At 41.7% G+C, this 11,792-nt stretch overlaps 1 long non-coding RNA gene across 1 annotated transcript; it reads right to left on the bottom strand.

Annotated features, from left to right (window-relative positions):
* Positions 1-1,880: 1,880 nt before the first annotated feature.
* LOC144318393 (uncharacterized) lies at positions 1,881-10,970 on the bottom strand. The gene is made up of 3 exons (XR_013384269.1): positions 9,969-10,970; positions 6,208-6,377; positions 1,881-4,771 (listed from the first exon to the last, which is right to left on the bottom strand). It is a non-coding gene; the product is annotated as an uncharacterized LOC144318393 (long non-coding RNA).
* Between the last annotated feature and the right edge of the window lie 822 nt (positions 10,971-11,792).

Below are 11,792 nucleotides of genomic sequence, written 5' to 3'. Positions count from 1 at the left end.
AAGGACAAGCTTTGTAATCCAAAGACTGAGATCTAGTATCCCTCTGGTTTTTGAGGCTCCATGACTTAATGCAATGACTGAACATTCCTGAGCTTCAGCGGACTCAGGGATGAAATGAAGACTGATGGTAATACTTGGCTTACCTACTCCACTTCTATTGTTTTGAGGGCCAAGTGGGATAATATATATATAGAACATCAGGCAATGTTTAGTGTTCTACAAATATTACTTATAATAAATATTACTTATCATCATCCACCAACACTATTGAATATCTTATTGGTCTCTAGACAAAAGGAATTGTGTAGACAAGGGGTAGGCAAACTAGAGCCTGCAGGCCAAATCCAGCCCAGGAGCTAAAAATGGGTTTTACATTTTTAGATGGCTGGAAAAAAAATCACAACAAGAATTATATTTCATGACACACCTGCAAAGCCTACAATATTTATTCTCTGGATGGTTGCAGAAGTTTGCCAAGCCCTAACTCTAAGAGTTTACATTAATGATAGTTTTAGTTTCCTTTAGCATTAAGTCTTAAAGGAGGTGGAACATAGGCACTGCACAATTAACTGTTGGGATTAACAGCAGCTCAGGTAGCAAGAAGAGCACCTCCTTAAAAGCAGGCCCTGGATGTGCCCTACTGGCCTGAGGAACTCCCTTAAATCCTGGAAGCAGTCCTAGCCTGTTCACCTCTCTGAAACCAGATTAGCCTGTGATCTGGGTCACCAAGGTTGGTGCCTCTCTTATTCATCTCTTTATTCTTAGCACTGATCACATAGCAGGGATCTCCTAAGTGTTTGTTGAATGAATGAGCCAATAGATGAAAGAAGTCTTCATGTCCTGGAGTCTCAGGTCCTCCTTGACCCAAGGGAGGCAATCCAGAGTTTTTAGATACTCTTGAATTATTGCCCATACTCTTTGTTAACAACCGTCTGGTTGACTCATTTGTGCTTTGGTTTTTCCAATTTGATGACAAAACTGAGTGTCAGGTCCAGTGTGGCTCCCAGCCTCCACATCCGCTTCCTCCTCAAAACACAACAAACAAAGCCACCCGCACTCACAGCAAAACACATTAAGCTGCTCTAACCCCAGCATCTGTGACTCAACGGGGGGACCCTCTCGCTGCTGCTCTGCCCTAGATTTCAGCCCCTGACCTGAACTCTGGCCTGTGACCTTGAACTGTTGGTCTCACCTTTACCCATGTCTTGAGTGCTAGCTCTCAGCTTTGTTCTTTTGTTTCTGGACCCCAGTTGTGGTCATTTGCTGTTACCTGGCCTCTCTATAAGGCACAGACTCCCATCTCTAACTCCCCACCTGGTGCTTGGGCTGCAGGAATTACCCAATTGCTCCTAGTGCTGACAGTCTCCCGTCTGCTGGACCTTCCAGGAATGTGCTCTCAGGCTCCCGCTGTTGGACCATTCATCGTGGACTATAGTTACAATTATTTGCCAGGACTGCAATTTCTAGGATACTACACTTTATCCTCTCTCTTCTGGCCTACCCTAGCCTGTGGTAAGCCACTGGGCCCAGATAGAACAAGATCTGAGACACAAGATTTTGAAAAGAATCTGTGACATGCACTTTTTCATCTACTACATGAAGATATGGTGTTCTAACCACTGTAGGCTTACCAGAGGAGCTCAATAAAGATCTCCTGATTGATATAAATAAATAAAATAGAAATTAAAAAACATATAAAATAAATTAAATGATTACATTATCTACATATAAATATATTTTCTTATATATTTATTTATATATATTTTTATATATGAATGAATATAAATAAAATAATTAAAGATGGTCACTCATGAGGTGCCGCCTAAGTTTCTTGTGTTTCAGACTCTATGGTTCTTACCCATCAAACCCAACATCTCTTTCTTTTTTAAATTAAACTTTTTATTTATTCCAGCACAGTGAACATACAGTGTTAAATTAGTTTCATGTGTACAGTATAGCAATTCAACAATTCTGTACATTACTTAGTGCTCATCACGGTTAGTGAACTCTCTGAATAGGTGATGGAGATTAAAGAGTACACTTACCAACATCTCTTTTTTGTAACAAATATTTTATGACTCCCCCTTTTACTATCCTGAAATAAAATTCACAGAGCATAAATATTTTAAATACAGTGTATTATGTAGACACAATTTTCTAATTAATATAATACCCTAAATATAATATAAAGAAGAAACAAAAGGAAAGTAATTCGTAATAAAATAATGTGTATTTAAACATGTACATATGGAAAGCATGAAAAAGTAATCAAATGCTTGCATCGATGTGTGGAATGACAGCCACAAATGCCACTCACATACAGCAGCATTGCTGCCAGCAACGTGATTTTCTCAGTGTCCAATTCTTGGCAAAGTTTTGAACAAAACAAAATATAATCTTCCCTTAATATACATGGTAGTTGTAAATTCATGGAAAATTTAATATGTATTAAACAGGGCAGTAAAATATGTAAATTGGAATTAGGTTTTAGGCTTAGATAATTATAAACAGGTTTACCTACAGGAATGCCTGGCAGGACATTCAAAAGCCATGTGGGATGCTGCATGATTTTTCAGTGTGTAAGACTGTCCTGTGAACAGCAGACCTCTCGCAGCCCTGGCTCCCACCCCGTTTTCCAACATCTGAAAAATGCTGCTGGGAGTTTCCAAAACACTCTGTAGGGGGCAGTATTACCTCCACTGAGAACTATGGGTGGAGCCGACCTATTCAAAACTATCCTGCCCTCACATCCCCTCTCAGGCAGGACATCTCTTTTGACCTTGAAACCCCCAAGCAAAGGATTTGACTAAGTGCCTGTCTTTACAGTGTTGGCACACCCCAGATCCAAGGGCCAAGGCTGAATGGAGCCCAAGATCTCAGCACTACCCAATCTTGGGGCTATGATGTGCGAGGTTACAGGAAGAGGAGATTTAGTTGCACACTGGAAGTACTGAGAGTTCCCTCTAGCCAGTTTATTAGATTAAAAGGCAAAACATCAGCATTTCCTTACTTTCTGCACCCTATCCTCATTTTGCTCTTTAAACCGTTGAATTTAAGGGTTGATAGTAAATCTGTTCTTCCGCATGCAGTATTTATTTATTTATTTATTTATTTATTTTATTTATTTTTCCACATGCAGCATTTAGATGCATCCCTCACCCTTCCATTCATGGTCTACCACACCACCCTTTCCTTCCCATTTCTCCTAACACACATGGCAAGACACCCTCACTCCAGGCCCTCCTTCCTCAGCCTTAAATTGCTAGTCCTGGCTCCCAGCTGGCCTTCCAGCTGCATTTCTATGTAATCTGTGGAGGCCCCAGCTGTTTTCCGATGGTTCATTCTGAATGGTTTTCAGTGACCCACCTCGTGTGATTTCTGGTGTAACCCGACATCTCCTACACCTTTGGCTCTTCACCATCTACCTTCTGTTTCAGCAGAACATCTTGGTTGAACATCCACTCACATGGCATGGAACTCTATCCTCTGGAGCTTTCCGATGGCTGTCTACCTGGAACGGCTTTTCTCCTTCCTTGGCCGTAGAACACGCTAACCGCCCTTCAGACCCAGCTTGAGTTCCACCTCCTCTGGGAAGCCTCCCTAAATTTTCTCTCCCCCTGAGTTCTTAACACTATTCTCATACCGAGTCTCATTTGCTTCACCTTGGAAACAAAAGTCCTTTGGGGATTCTTCAGTGGCCCCAATGGCACCTAGGAACTTGTCACGGGTCCCCTGATTGTTCAACACATATTTGTGGTGTTGCAAACTCAAAAGAAAAGGAAGTGATAGACTGATCTCGTATTTGAAATATTTGGGGAGAAGGTCCCCAGCGTGTCCTTCAGAGTCACTTCGTTTCTCCTCAACTAAAGGAGAATTCCCTCAGGAAACCAGCCTGCTCAGAGGACTATGTTCCCCTCTTTCAGTTGCAACATTGGTGCAATGAAAGTAGAGACAGAACTTCGTGGTGGCTCTGAAAACATTAACTAAGACAATAATAAATTAACACAATAGTCGACTAATAGCACCGTGATGCTTTCATGTATGAATTGGAATGTGAACACTGAGATTTTCATTTCATGGTTGAAAAATACACGAGTTGACCCAAATACTAATGTCTGCCTTTCCGTCATTTACATATCATGGGTCAGTAATCATTTCTTGCCTAAATGGCTTTCCAAATGAAAAGCTGTAATATTGTAATGGTTTATCATATTTACAAACATCGCATTGTGCTACCCACTTGGTGCTTTGGATTCGCAAACAAGCAGATCCCATTCTCTGAGAAGGCAGGGGCAGTGCCTGAGAGGAGTGAACAGAGGTCCCCGAGGAGAGATCCATTTGTTTTTTTCCTCCCTGACCTGCACTAGTCCGGGATCCTCTACTCTGCTGGGACCTCCTCCAGCCACCTCATTTCTCCTTCGGGCCATTGGGTCACCAGGGGCCAGGGATGGCTTCTGCCTATGTTTCGATGAGAAGGCCAAGACATCTAGCGGCTTTGCAAACATCTCTTTGGGACGTGGGGACTACTGAGAGCTGAGTGTGATATTTGGGAAAGGTAATGCAACCTGATTTTTATTGAAGTTTGGAACAACATCATGTGAACAATGTAAGGTGGCTTCCCCCCTCATTTTAATCCCAGGGTAATCCAAATCAGCACATGACTTAACCTACACCCCATCCTTGTTCCTGGACTTCTTCACAGTGTCCTGAGTTACCCGCTCCATTGGGTGTCTTGCTGTTGTTGTCATTGGGCGCCGTGTCTCTTAGAAATCTGTGTTTTTAAGAGATAATAGAGTTAGAGCCATAGATTAAATGAGGAGCTGGAATAGCGATTACACCCTGGCCCAGCAGGCTTGGTGTACACATCGGCCTTGCTCTTTAATTATAACTTGGGGTGGAATGTCCGCAGCGAGCGTTTGTGGGGACAGTCCCCCCCGCCAATCTTCGTTCACACACACGCACACACTCAGCTCAAGGTGTTCCCTAGCCAACACCTCCTTCACCGGGCTTCTGTTGCTCCTACTTTGGCAGACACTTAAAAGGAAACTAAGGGAAAAAACGCTGAGGTCATTTATTAGACTCTCCTGTGAATTTGGTTTCAGGACTAGAAAGCCGTGCAGTAGTTGTGTGATTTATGAAATCCCTCCCACTGCTGCTTTTCCTTATTTTTAGGGTGATGTACAAGAAGTGAGGTAGCTAAGAGTTGACTGGTCGCATTTCACACCATCGCCTGTGAGTCCTAGGACGGAAGGGCATAAAAACGATAATGTGGACAGAGACGTGGTGGGGAGGGATTTAGCTGTTAATCGAAATTTCTCCTTCAGACCCTCTGGGAAAAAAAGGCTACCTTTCGAAGGATGAATCTCTTTGTTTTCTATTTGGCCCCCATGTTTTAAAAAGGTTAAGGTTGTGTGTGCACATGTGCGCACACTTGTGTGTGTCTGTGTGTGTGTGTTTGTGTGTGTCTCTGTCTGTGTGTGTGTAAGAGAGGAACAGGCCGAAAAGGAGGGAGTGGAAAATAATTGTTATCATCCCAAAGACCTTCTTTTCTAGCTGGCTGCAGCTCTGTTTATGAAATGCCATAACAAAAGTGAGCTCACGCCTGTGTGCCTCTATGGCGCAAGGTTCCTGGGTGCCAGATGGGCACTCTGTGACTGTATGAGCGTGGATTATTTCATTTCCTACATCTGGGACTCCGAGCGGCTGCCCAGAACGCCACAGGAGAGAGGCACTGCTTCTCAGCTGGGGGCACCTACCTTCACTGGGGATCCCAGAGCAACCGAGGGGACGAGGCTGGCAGTTCCCAAGTGAAATGTAAAAGTTCACACACACCAGGGCCATGGGGAAACTTTTAGAACCCAGATCAAGATAGAAATAAACAATAACCATCAGCTGCAGTTAAAAAAAAAAAAAAAAGGAAAGGAAAGGAAAGAACAAATGAAAACAAACCATAAGCATCTTCCTGTCTGGCCTCGGAAGATGTTTTGGGAAAAATGTTTCGTATTTCAGCTTTGAAATTCCACTGTGACCTTCTAGTCACACACCTCTCCGTATTGCTAGTGGTACAGATAAGTGAGCCGAAATGGTCTGAGGAGCGCAGGCATCTACCACAGCCTCTTGGCCTCTTTATCACTTTATTTCGATTAATGGGATGGGGTGTATTGGTGTGAAATAGTAGCAATAATTTCCTCTTCCCAAGTACTGTACCGAAATGGAGTGTACAGCAAGCAGAACACTTAACGCCGTTCAGAGGAATACAGAGGACGGAGATTCTAAAAAGCAGGTTCTTCCTGTTTGGGGGTTTATTGTTGAGAATCCTCACCACCACCTCCATTCCTTTCCCCTCAAAAATCGTTATCCCAATCACTCAATTTGTCCTGTAGGAAAAAAATTTTTTACAAGAATATGTGACAATGTTAAAAAAATAAAAAATCTGACAGTTGACTTAAACTCCTTTGCATAAGATATTTACAAACCACAGCAGATTAAAGGGGGGTTTTATGCATTTTCACATCCTGCTTGGTTTAAAGCAGCAATTTTCTGCAAGGACAACAGAGAAAAAAAACATGCTTTACACTGCTTATATTAATTACATTTTTTCATTACCCGTCATGTTTTCTGCAGGCTTGTGTATTATTACTGCAAAATGTAATGAAATAGAAAAGGAAAAAAGAATGGACTTCTGGGAAATTTTCCAATTCTTGAAATGCAATGTTAATTGAGAGCTATTTTTAGGGCTGCACAGATAGTGCAGGACCCAGTGCCATCAGTACAAATGGGTCCAGTCCAGGTGCAGCTTCCCCAGTGACAGCCTAGGTCTCTGCCGCTGGAGAGCTTGGAAACCTCCATGTTGCTTGATGCCAAGTCTACCGAAGGGCATGGGAGGATTGCTGCAGATAAGCTTCCCACAAAGGTAACCTTTGTTACCACAAAGGTAACAAAGAAAAGTGAAGGGAGATGAAGGTAGAGCCCTCTGGAGCTCAGGCCACAGTGATTCTTGGTAGCGAATTCCACCCTTCTCATCAACCTCCATTCCATCAGAGGGAAAGAACACTAATAAGTCTTAAGGAAAACGCTGAAATGGTTTCCAAGGCCCCTAAAATGAAGAATCCCAAAAGTACCCATGGACCGGTGACAGACAAGACCCTTTATCAGGAACCTTTTTCCCCTGCTAGAGAATTGCAACTTCTTAGTCTTGCATATGTGCTGCCAAGGATTTGATGGAAGTTGTCTGAGAACCAGGAACTTGATGGATTGGAGAAATAGTGTTCCTGCTATTACTAAACCAAATAGACCATAGAACTGACTTCCTGTTTGATTTGTCTGAATAGGTGACTCTGGAATCCACTGATGCCTTTCTGTATTACTTCTGTGCCCCAGAATCCCGTTTCCTGATGTAGTGTTGGAACCAACCCTGCCAATGATGGAGAGACATAGTAAATATGTGTACAGGGGCCAAGTGTTCTTTCAAGGAAGGTCTTAGAATGGCTTCAAGGAATTTAGAAACTCTGAGCTCATTTGAAAACCGTCAATCTCAACACACCATAAAGCATCAGAGGCTGTCTGAGTGTCCTAGCCACACTCCTAAGTCTTAAACTCTTGCAAAAGCAGTCTGGAAAAACAAAAACAAAAACAAAAACCTCAAACTTTACTGCTAAAACCCCTGAATTCCTATAATTCTTTTTTTTTTAATATTTTATTTATTTGTGATAGACATAGAGAGAGAGAGAGGCAAATACACAGGCAGAGGGAGAGACAGGCTCCATGCCAGGAGCCCGACATGGGACTCGATCCTGGGGTCCCAGGATCGCGCCCTGGGCCAAAGACAGGCGCTAAACCGCTGAGCCACCCAGGGATCCCAAATTCCTATAATTCTTATTACTTCCACTTTGATGAAGTAAACACAAATGTCCATAAAAGTCATCGGGCCAAAGCTTGCTTTAGGCCATCAGACTTAGAAATCCAGTTATGAGCAACATTTCACCCACATGGGGGAACAGGAAAGAACAAAGGGTTAGTATTTTCCAGCCAGTAGCCTTCTCTGAGCTATGAGGCAAATACCCTGCTTGCCCGTCCCATCTGCCCCAGGCTGTCCCTCCAGGATCTCTGTCTTGAGTCTTGTGCTCACTCTGAAGTCAGCATATTGCGACCTCTACTGCAATGCTGTCATCAGATGCAAGTTGGCTGTCTGCCCCAAGACTATTGCTTTGGCGCTGATTGACACATTCTTTGGGGTAAAACATGTAATAGAGAAATTCCAACATTCTAGGAGTTTCTTCCAGTAGCAAAAGTCAATTACAAGAGCAATTGGTAAAAATCAGTGGTATGCGGAATGAGAAGGCAAAATGGAAATTGTGCATAAGAACCAAAAGCTTATCGCTTGGTAGAGAAACATAAGTTTCCATTCCCCATTGCCTAGATTCAAATCAAGATTAACCCCGCATAGTTCCTGTCTAGCCTGGCCCACATTCAGTAGCATTTAAGGCTGAGCTAACTGACTGGTAAGTATTTTTGGCTTACATCTCCTGCTCACTGCAATGATGGATCAGGCAATCTTCTAATTTGCCCCTGGTTTACTCCAGCTACCCCACATCTCAATCACCTGCTACTCCAGATTTGCCTCTTTGGACTTCTGTGATTATTTTAATTGGTAGAGAAGTTCATTTGTATATTCTTAATCTGTAGAACACCTTCCTGGAAAACTCAATCCATTCTGCTCCCTGGCTGAGAAGGTCTTTCCGATGGCCACCTTCCCCACACCCTTTCTTCCCATCTGTGTATGCCTAGGGGCAAACCAGTTTTCTTTGATTACAATCCATCCCACCACCATCACCAGGACAGACTGGAATGTTCAAATAGCCAGTCAACTAAAAGGATTTCACAAGAGCTGTTTAAAATATGTATATTCAAAGCACTACATGTACATGATAAAATAAGTAATATCATAAGGGTTTATAGTAAAAAACCACAATCTTACCTTTTTCATTCTCAATGCCTAACCCCTCTCCCCACACATAATCGTTTTAATAATGTATGCTTATTTATTTATCTATTTATAATGTTCTGGTGTTGATCTTTTTAATTATAATAGGGTTATATGTCTATTTTTCTCTTTTTTTTCTTTTAGATTTTATTTGAGAGGGGGGAGGGAGAGCATGAGGAAGAGGGAGAAGCAGACTCCCCATGAGCAGCAAGCCTTCCCTAGGGCTCGATTCCACAGCCCCGAGATCATGACCTGAGCTCAAGTCAGACGCTTAACTAACTAAGCCACCCAGTGCCCCTCTATTTTTCTTTTTATCAGTTTTAAACAATAACTTATTACTCCCTGTTGTGCATGACATTTGGTTCCCTTACAGTTTCCTCTTCCACTTTATCTACCTCCCTCTTTCCAACTGCTAATACAGCTTTAAGGTTTGTGTATTGGTTACATTTGTTGTGCTGAATAATATACCCAATGTCTAGTTCTCATTTTGGCAACTTCATATGTGTTTGATAAAGATATCGTGGGCTCTGTCCTTCCCTCTTCCTCCATACCCCCTCCCATTCCACATCCCTGTATCTGTTAATGCTACTTTCCATTGTCAAAATTGATAACATTTCTGTTCTTCTCTGCAGCCATAATTAGGCCTTAAGTAGGGGTGTCTAGAGACTGACTATAAGAGTTAATAACCTATAATCTATAATGCAGGATTTATGTGATCATAATTATATAAATATCTCTACTTGTGGACCAATCTCTTTCTTTCCTGAGACATCCACCCAGCTGTGTCTGAATTTCTGCTCCCATCTGGAAAGCTTGCTCTTTAGCCACTGCCCACCTGCCTGCTGACATGCCCCTCTGCCCTTCCAGGTGAGAGTCATTGTTTCCTGGGTCTCACCTAGGAGCCTTCATCCTTCATGAAGTTTTCCATTTTGCTGGAGTTCACTCTCAATTACCTTCTTCAGAATTATAAACTATCATTACTTACATGCTAGATATGTCCTTCTCTTCTCTGCTTGACTGGTGGTTTGGCTGGGTATAGAACCCAATAATCAAAACGATTTTGCCTCAGAACTTTGAAGACATTGTTCCATTGTCTTCCAGCATCCAGTGTTGCTAGTGAGAAGTCAAAAACCTTTCTGATTTTCATTCCCCAAAAAGCACCTGTTCTTTTCCTGTGTCATTTCTCTCAGAAGTTTCTATTTTTCCAAGAGTATCATAAATATATGTCTAAATATGGACAAAAACTGGGTTTAAGGCATTTTGATAGAAAGATCTATTTAGAAAGGGTTAGAAGCAGAACCATAAGCCATGCTTTGGCTTCTGAAACTCACATTGATATTAGAGAAGAAATAAAGTCTCTGACAAACTGAATTTGGAGTGTAGAGTTCAAATATAATAACCAAATAAATAAACACATCTTTTGGGGGAAATGCCAAAGTCACTAATTTTATAGTTACTTTTTAAATGCCCTCAAAGGCTGTCAAGTGGAAGTTATCCATTCCTTATTCATGAGGTAGAAAAAAGAGGTTGGGTGAGAAGGAAAGAAAATGCCTAGATTTTTGACATTTTCTTAGATCTACCAAAAAAACAAAATTATTTGACTGCATTTTAAGAGAACGATGTATATAATCAAGAGAGCTCAAGGAAGAAAAGATGTAATGAAGCATTTCCTTAGATAGATTTTGCATAAATACCTCATCATATAGCAAATGAACCTGGGTTTTAGATCATACAGATCTGGAGGGGAATTCTGGCTCTGCCATTTTTTAAGTTATGTGACTCTTGAGCAAATTACTTGAACTCAATAAATGTTAGTTTCCTGCCTCACTTAACCCTAATGCTATTGGTTCAACATTGAGGCTTGGTGAGTTATAAATATTCTGTATCCAGTGTACTGTGATGAGGTACAAAGGATGGGTTTATAAATGTAACAGAAAGTTAAATTGGAAGTTTTGACTGATGCACCAAGATACAATTGATGCTGCATTCCAAAGAAAGTGCTAGACCATATGCAGAATTTCCAAAAGGAGAAATACAGAAGAACCAATTGCATAATCCTTGAAATCTGTCATTCCCATTGAAGATATAAAAGGGCCCTGAAAGTGGAAAGTAAGGAAGGATTTTGTGAGAAGGATTTTAGAAGATCCTTTGGGATTTGGGGACTCCTATTCTCCTAAGGAAGGTTGGTGAGCTGTGGAGACCTTGACGTGTATCTCCTACAGCTAGGAAACAAGTGACCAATGCCTAGGTTATATCTCAAGAAGCTAAAATGGCCCCTGGATGCAGGTATAGACTAATAGACTACATGTAAGACGCAACTACTCACCAAGGTTTGTAAACACTAAGACCTTGATGTAGAAAGCTCAGGACTGTTTAAAAAGGGATCTGATGAAGGAGTGGCTTGATGGACTGAGGAGACACAGAAGAATTATCTCCTAATTTAAATACATCTGTCTTGAGCTTTATCATGTCTATTGGCACAATCCCCTTCTTTCAGTATATATTTCTATGCTGCCCAGAGTGAACTTTGTGATTTGTGATTCCATATTCACAATACATCTGCAGCGATTCTAAGTTATCATCTAATTAAAATAGTAGCTAGCATTTATTGAGAACTTTTCATGTGCCACTGTTCTGAATGCCTCATACCTTTTAACTCACAACAGTCCCAGGAAGTAGGCAAAAATGCCTATAAAATATTGCCATCTCATGATGAAATGGAGGCAAACAGGGTGACTTGCCCACTGATTCATAACTAGGAAGTGGTAGAGCTAGGATTCAAGCCAGGTAGTCCAGCTCTAAGGCCTGA

The sequence above is a fragment of the Canis aureus genome, chromosome 8, assembly GCF_053574225.1.
Source record: "Canis aureus isolate CA01 chromosome 8, VMU_Caureus_v.1.0, whole genome shotgun sequence".
In the NCBI taxonomy this organism is placed as follows: Eukaryota; Metazoa; Chordata; class Mammalia; order Carnivora; family Canidae; genus Canis; species Canis aureus.
Note: the sequence above shows the minus strand (reverse complement) of the source record. Positions and strands in the feature narration are given on the sequence as shown.